Source organism: Charadrius vociferus, unplaced genomic scaffold (genome assembly GCF_000708025.1).
Source record: "Charadrius vociferus isolate BGI_N301 unplaced genomic scaffold, ASM70802v2 scaffold147, whole genome shotgun sequence".
Classification (NCBI taxonomy): Eukaryota; Metazoa; Chordata; class Aves; order Charadriiformes; family Charadriidae; genus Charadrius; species Charadrius vociferus.
This window is the reverse complement of record NW_009649570.1, coordinates 6,255,016-6,262,827: the sequence shown is the minus strand read 5'-3', so window position 1 is coordinate 6,262,827 and position 7,812 is coordinate 6,255,016.

The following is a 7,812-nucleotide window of genomic DNA, read 5'->3' as shown; positions in this document are numbered from 1 at the left end:
ATAAGCTTCTCGCACCACATTAAAGATAAAAGGGGAAGGGAAATATTTATATTCTGACAAAGCAGCTCTTCCCTTCAGGCTCTTGTTTTATTTATTAGCTTGCTCTGTCCCTCTTTTGCAGTTTTTTTTTCTCTCTATTTCAGTGCCTGTGCTCTCTTTTTCTTTTATGCACTAATTTCGTCCCTGGGAGACAGTGACAGCAAAACTTAAGAATCACTGCCCAAGACATCAGATTCAAATTGTGTAATTCCCAGTTGATAACTACAACTCTCCCCCCATCTGGGTTTTTAACACAAAGTAATGATTTATGGTGCTTAAACAATTGAATATATTACATCTGGTTTACTCCAAATGCTTTAGACGAAACTGTAGAAATAGGGTGAGTTGGGTTTTTGATGGTGGTTGTTGTTGTTTGTTTGTTTTTTATACATTGCAACACAGATGCTGAATATCCTCCCTTGTTTGTGTAGGCAATGGAAACCACTATCATTCTTGTCTGGAGAAGCCCTTACCGAGGCATGACACAGCTACACCGAGACCTTTCTAACCTCATTCATCAAACACTTCCTTTCCTCTGAGGCCTTATCCCAGGGGACCATTCATTTCCTTCAACTAATATGCCACACGAAAGGAATCTTGGGTAGATTCCTGTGTCTGGGTCTAGCTCTGAATTTGTATAAAGGTTCAAGAAAGCAGAGGAATGATATGGATATATGCAGTATGTGGTATTCTCGTCCATTCTGCTTCTTTTGCTCCTTCTCATACATTGCAGAAAATCATGCACTGACTTACGATGTCAGGGGACACCAGTGTCCATGTTATAATTATGTTTAGAGCTATATTTTCTTGCCACAATCAAGTTGCTCTCTGCCAAGATTGAAGTGTCAAAATTAAAGAGAGTTGGTGCCTAGAGGCTTCACCTCATGGACATTGTTATGTTTCTGCCTGTTGTCATAGAACTGTAAAATATCTGCAAAGCACAGCCTTTACACTAGCAATGTTAAGTGGTGTGAACTGCAAACTGCTGAATGAATGAATTGCAGCTGGCTGGGGGAGCGGGCTGGGTTTTAATATTCACAATCCTCCCCAAAAAGCACCACAGCTCTGTTTCCAGACTGATCAGGAAGGCAAAGGAATTTGTTAATTGATTTTTCTCCCTCCCATATCAATTAATGAAGTCCATCTAGGGAGATGTGTGCTCTTCTCTCTTAGTTAATTAATCCTTTTCCTTTATCTTCACAAATAACGGCAATAAAGCAATTAGCAAAGGATTTACAGGGTGTGGACCAGTGAGAGATTCCTCTGGCCCCTCTGCAGCTCAAGCTGTTCAGTGCTGCTGCAATTCAGGCTCTCTAAAGGGATTTGTGTACCCCCACCCTCTGCAGTGTGGCTGCTGAAAGCCCAGCCTCCTCAAGATGCGAAATCCCCAGCTTGCTCTCCCCTAAGGGAGAGTTAACAACTTCAGTGCCAGTCCTTGCCAAAGGCCTCCTCTGGGACAATGGCACCAGTCTCCAAATGAATGGGCACTGGCTGCCAGTGGCATCACCGTCCCCATAGCCACTGAGCCTGTGGCTCCCAGGGAGGGTGCAGTGGGGCAGGGTGTGTTGAGCCACCCCAGCACCTCAGTCCTGGTAGAACGGCAGCCCTGCTGCCTCCATCCCCTCTCCTGGCCCTGTCCTCCCATCCTGGCCCATAGTCCGGCTCTGCCTCCCTGGCAGCCCTCAGTGTGTGCCTCAGCTCCCTCAGCCAGTAGAAAACGAACCTACCTATGCTGTAAACCCAGCAGGAGAGGGACTACAGGAGGAGGGAGCTGCCCTCTCCACCCTGTGACAGCAGGGTGTTGAATGGGTTTTGCCATTCTCCCTAGATGTTAGGGCTCACCTGAACAGCTGTCTCCAAACTCCCTGTCACAGCTGCCCTAATGGTGGATGCCTTTCGTGGAAAGGACCACAGCTGCACAGTAGGGTATGTGCTGGCAGAGAGAGCAGCATCTCCTTACAGGATATTTACACCCTGACAAGACATCTGTCCCTGTGCTTGGCTGCTCAAGTTAGCCTTTGTCAGCATCTCTCCCAGGTGATTCCCTTCTGTTGGAGTGTGCAGGCGAGTCCTGGCACTTTGTCCGCGGCAACAGCAAAGACCATGCAGATTCTAGCTTCAGACAAGGGCATTACTGATAATTTATATTTTGAAATGTTCATATGTTGGGTGGTTAAGCTAAGGCAAGGCTCAAGGATTTCAAGTATTTTTAGGCAGGCTTTGGAACCCAGAGTTTCATTGTTTCTCCATGTGTAAGTGTGGTGTGACCTGCTTCTGCCCACTTACCCTCACACCTCTGCACAGGACTTGGCATGAAGGGTGTGAAAGTTGGCCCCATAACAGGGAGCAGAGCACACTCAACTGGGTTTGATCCTTTAATGGTTCCAAATTGTAATTTCTTATCATTTGCCTTTAAATGTTGTTATCAAAGAGTGTTTGTTGATAATGTCCCATTTAAGAGAAGCTTTACAGAAGCTTCTCTTTTCCTGCTACTTAAGGAGATTCTCAGCACATAAGAGTAAGCAGCAGGTCCTGAAGTGCTGCAGCAAGAACCAGCCACGTATTCAACCTCCTCCTTTCTGCCCACAGCTCCCCCTCTGCCTTCTCATTAGAAGTAGTGGTGTGTTGCTGGAAGGCCCATCTCCACCCTCCTTCTGGAGGCACAAAAAGCTGGAGATGAAAATCTCTCTGTGCTCCTAGCTGTGAAAATTGGGAGCCATGCTGGATGACACAGTGGCCTGGGCAGGGCAAGCAGATCCCAACAGCCCTGTGTAGAGTGGTCACTGAAATGGTCCCTTCTGCACTGGAGCCCTGAGGGAATGAGCACTCACCCCTTGTTGGCCCTCAGGCTTTCAAGAGAAAAAAAGTCCCATCTTAATGTGCAAATTATCAACAGTGGTAGCTCTGCAGCCATACAGTCAGCCAGTGTTCCCTGGCAGGGCTTACACTAGATGCTGGAAAATGAAGCAACTGACTGCAAGAACCTGAATAAATTGTCTGCCCATGAAGGAATGTGTTCAGGCAGGAAAGTGTCCAGCTGTCCTGCAGCCAAGGTGTTTTACCCTGGTGAAAAGGTGTGGCAGTGGTGGCACGTGTTTGGTTGCCCCTCAGCCTTCTGTGACCATCCCAGCCAGCCTGGTTAGCTCTGTGTTGTTGTTGTGTGTCCCGCAGGCTTTATGAGCTGCCCAAAATCCATGAAGGAAAGAGCTTGCGAACACTAGGAAGCAAATTCTGCTCTGGGCTGCTTCATCAGGCCAAATTCCTACCTCCCAACTCAGGCTCCACAGGAATAACATTTTGATTAATGTACATAATTCTAACTACCCAGCCACTAAATATGTCTGGTTTGGGTCAATCCTTCTGTCCCTGTGGGGAAGTGTCTTGAGTTTTTTCATTGTGTATCATGTTGCTTGCTCACTGCTGCCATGCCTATCTCTGTTTCCAAATGTAAACTTGGTGTGCCACTATCGAGTGACAATGAAGAGAAGTGGATGTTCTGTGTGACAGCATGTATATAGTAGATGCATATTTGTCCTTAAGGCGAGATGCAACGTTTCATCCCAAGGGAGAGAAGAATGACCTTTAGTCTGTCTGGATATTTTACAATCTGTCCTTCCTTTTCTGTTTCCTGTGAGGTTAAAGACCTGCTGGTGATGATTAAAAGTACTGCAGTTTCTTCTCTCTCTAGTTTTTTTTTAGTTATTTCAGAAGCAAGAAAGAGGCTAGAAAGGTTTAGTTGCATCTTCCTTTTCACCCTGATGTCCACCAAAATCAGTTTCTGCTGCATTTTACTTTCTAACAAAAGTCAAACTTCGTAAACTTTTCTTTCTGTTCATATCCAGCAGCTGAACATCCCCTACCCCTCCCAAACAGATTCCCAGAAGGATTCACACCAACAGTTCACTTGCATGGTGCCAGCGTGGGAGCTCCTAGCACTTCTGGGTCCACGTATACTAGCATTGCAGCTGTTGGGAGGCAAGTTCAGAAATTTATTGCTAATTACAGCAGAAATGGTAGTCAGGGTTTGTATCAGATCTTTTTCCTTGGGCTTCTTTTCTAGTCCAGAGCTGCTATACTTCTTTCTGCAGAATGCTGGCAAAGATATTGTCGAGAAAAAACATAATAAGGTGGTGCCAGAAGATCATCTGTGCATCGCACAGATGGTCTGCACATGCACCGCAAATTCAGTGCTTTGGGAAATGTTGAATTTACTCTGCCCTGGCTTCACAGCTGATTCCAACATGCACCACAAGCTCCTTTGACACTTCCGGGAAGTGTTGGACTCGCTTGCTGACTCTCTGCAGCTGATCTGTGCAGATGCTGTAGAAATGTCTGGGGTTTCTGGACACTGAGTAACCTGGGGTTGCTACTGCATAGTACTTCCAGCTGGGCCACTGGACTCCCAGAAATCCCACATAAAGGTAAAGAAAGTCCTTAGATTCTCCCTTCCTTCCAGACAAAATCTGTGGGCAGAAGAGGGCATGTCCAATTAAACCCAGACGTGTTAGCCTTGCTCTAATCTGTCTGCTGGATGTCTGCAAGATGCAGAGAGATCAGGCAGAAGATGAATGGTGTGGCAGTCTAAAACCACACTTTGCTGTGAGTAATGTTAGCATATTGATGCAGCCTTTCATTCTCAGCGTTTCTCAAAAGTAATTAGTGTAAAGTTCTCTGCAGGATCAACGTTTGAAGTACTTTTTACACTCCACATTCTCTTCTTTCCCAGTTTATAATCTCCTCTTAAGTCACTGTGTTTGCTTAGTGGAAAATCTGTGTAGCAATTTCATTTATTTGCATTTATTCTAGCTTCATGATATCTGGGACTATCTCAATTCTCTTACTGAATATGGTCCGTCACAAGTAGCCAGGAGATTGGGTCAGGCCAACCGTCCTGCTCTTGAACTTCCCCAAACGAGAAGGGTATGAAAAAAAAGCTGTTGCCTGTCCTGGGCTCCAGGGTCAGGCTCACGGCTGCTCAATCGGAAGGAACTGAAGGGGATCTGATTGAGCTACAGAGTGGCTGGTGGAATTGCAAATTGAAAAAAAAAAAAACAAACCAAACCCCCAACCAACATTTCCAGTTCACTCTCTCTCCGTAGGCAGCCTGCAGCCCCACACAGCAACTCAACTGCTAACTAGGAGGCATGAGTACCTTCCCAGGGCTGGAATGCCTGTTTGTGTCTCCTCAGAGAAGCAACGACATACAAACCCACCAAAATTTAAAAAACTGCCAGGAAATATGCCAAAGAAGAATCTTCTGTTTTAAACGGCTGTGGAAGTCGCTACTCTCCCACATTAGAAACATAGATTGCAGCTGGGGATTTGAATAAACACAGTAACTTACGTGAATACCTATGGGTGTGCCATCCAGAAGGGGAGGGCCTGGCTTTGTGGCTGCTGCCCAGAGCCAGGGAAGGAAGAGCTGGGGTGCCCCAGCTCCACCCCTCACCGGAGTGCTGCAAAAGGGGCCTCTGACCTGGACCCCTCCGGTGGCTGTGAACAACATGGCACAGAGGCACACGGAGCCTTAGTCTCTCAAAGGCGGGTAAAAATCGTATTTCAACACTTAGTTAATGACTGGGCTGGAAAAGGATTCTGCCTTCCCTGTGCCTGTGTCACTTCCTCTCCTTGCGCAGCTCTGTTCAGGTGTAAACATTACTTTCTGGTGGAGTTTTGGCTGACCTCATTCTGTACCTGCCTTGTTCACTCACCCTCTGTCTTTCTTCCCTGGCTGATGGCTCATCTGGGAGCATGAACCTGTTGCTTAGTAATTGCATAAAGACAATGGAAATAGGGCCTTTTGTTTCTCAGCTTTTCCTTTCTGTAAGCAGGGTGGAGGGAACTGTGGGAGGAAGAGATGGAGGAGCGGGTCACTGCAGACTGCCTCCCAATCAGAGAATCAAAGTGCTTAGCCAGATCCCCACCCTTTTATAGAAGCATATTGAATTGTGACAAGGCAAGATCTGAATTCCTCTCTCATCTTTGTGCAAAATTGGTACGAAGAATTTACCTGCCTTAAGTACATTTTGCGGGGAGGGCAGCCCCTGGTGTAAAAGTTGCATTACGGTCTCCAGAAGTCCATTTCCACACAGCCTTGCTGGTCATTGGGTGAGCCCACTATGTGCAAAGTCCCTGCTGTGCTTGTTGAAATCAGCTGGACATACAGCTTTTCTGCACCAAAGAGAGGGAGGCTTTTTAGTATCAATACATACAGTCTCATGTAAATTAAGTAACTGTATGTAGCTTAATATGATCGTGTCCCTAGTTCCCTGAAACTGAGAGAAAAGAATAGGATTATTTTTTTATCCTTCAAGCAATGTGCTTTTAACAGGATTCTTACCTGGCTGCCATTCTATTGCCCTCTGTCACTGAAATGAAGCTGCTGAAATTTATAATATAAACCCGTACATACCTCCACCTATAGTATGCAATGTCCCAGCCTTCTAAAAGCAAAGTGCTAGGGAAGATACTGTATAATAATGCAGTAAATATAGGTCATCTTCAGTAGAGTTTAGCTTTTAGCAAGTGGAACAATCCTATATGCAAAAAAGGAAAGAAAATTCCCAGTGTGGGCATCAGCTCTGTTCACGTGATGTGAACATATACGCTTGAACGTATGAACACGCAAAATAGTGAGTGTATGATGAAAAGCTACATATTAGCTGCAGAAATATTTGCAGTATTTTGTATTAAATGCTATTGATACCTGCAGCTATCTGATTTTCCAGGATGTCTTTATTATCCTATATATATATAGTAGTAGTTGGAAAAAAGTTCTCTGCCTTCTAGAATAATAGTTTTGTCCCTGGTGCGGAGGGTTTTACTTTTTATCTGCAAAGCCTGCCATTGACAAGTGACTTTTTTAAGTCTAAGGTGTGAGAGGGAGGAAAAACAACCACTTTCTCTGAGCATGGACTTGAATGAACTAATCGGGTGTCTGTATTGCTTCTGATGCCACAACACCAGCACCCATCAAAGAGCTCTCCATGGGTGATTTTGAAGTCAACTTTTGAAAACACTTTGAATTTCACCTTTTCCTTCTTATTCAGTGTCAAGATGATAATATTCAACTATCAATCAAACAGAAGATACACAGGGAAACTGTAATTTTAATAACATTATTCAGGATTAGCTAAACATGAAAAGCCACTAAGAATGCATCAGCTGTTGTCATAATATGACCAGAACCTTGTGGGTTTGTTTAAGTGAAAACTTTTGTATCACATCTGTCCTTTGTTCGGTCTATAGCTTGGAAATTAATGTCTAATGAGTGCCTAATGTGCTGCGCTTTTCCCTGTGACTTGGCATAAACACTGGTTTATTTGTTATCGTTTGGCTGTAATAATTTGCCATGAGGTGGAATCACAGCTCTGCAGCTCTTCATTAGGGAATAGTAAACACTTGGCATCTTTTGAGTCAGTTAGGCTGTGTCTAAAGTAATTTACTAGAACATAGGTGGATCAGTACATTGAAGCTACTTGGTGTCGAGACCCCTGCATCTAACCTGTTGGTGGTTTGGGAGTTTTTCTTCGGACTAGGTGCTCTGGTTGCTTGAACCAAATGTTGCCATCAAAGATGTGTTTTGAAGCTCTCCAAAGGACCACACGTTGACTCAGACTCTCAGGGCTCCATTATGGACTAGAGATCATTAGGTTGCACCCAAACCAGTCCTGGCTTAGCATCCTCTAGAAGGAATCGAGCTGATGCACACCAAAACCACTCTGCAAAGCAAACCAATTCCTACTAAATGGGGATACTCAGGGGATTTGCATT